The sequence below is a fragment of the Mirounga leonina genome, unplaced genomic scaffold, assembly GCF_011800145.1.
Source record: "Mirounga leonina isolate KUSES-001 unplaced genomic scaffold, KU_Mleo_1.0 Mir_493, whole genome shotgun sequence".
Taxonomy (NCBI): domain Eukaryota; kingdom Metazoa; phylum Chordata; class Mammalia; order Carnivora; family Phocidae; genus Mirounga; species Mirounga leonina.
Window position 1 is genome coordinate 1,420,008 of NW_023270780.1, and position 583 is coordinate 1,420,590.

Sequence of the window (583 nt, forward strand, 5' to 3'; positions counted from 1 at the left end):
CCTCCAAGGCCAGGGGAGGACATTGTCCTCTGGAGGAGGCCCCTCTTGTCCCTTCAGGAACCAGACCCCTGTTGCCTTCAGGCTGTTAGAGAAGCTTCAGGCAGGCCGAGTGTTACTTGCCTCTCCCAGATGGTGCAGGCCAGGTGTGCCCTGTGCTTGTAGGAACACGTTGAGGTTGTCATGCCCCCAGCACCACCTGCCCTCTGGACTCCTTCTGGTGGCTTTGGTAGGCAGTGGGTCCAGGGTCAGCCTGAGCTCTAGAACCCCCCACCCCAGGAGAGACCCTTCAGGGAGGTGCAGCTGCCCCCTTAGCTCCTGCCCTCCTGACTCTCCGTGCCCTGCAGGGATCTTAGAGGGTCCTGGCCCAGCAAAAAGTGAAGAATCCTTTCCTGTGGTGGGAGGATGAGGGCAGCAGGTGGAAAATTCTTCAACGGGAAGGGGGAAGTTTTCAAGAGCTTTCCAGAGTTGTCTGTGTTGATGCTGTCAGGTAGGTGGCTGTCCTGTGATGATGGTGCTTCGTCTTACCTTGTCCTGGCCTTGAGCTGGTCCTGGCTCCAGTCTGAGTCCAAGCCGACACAGGCAA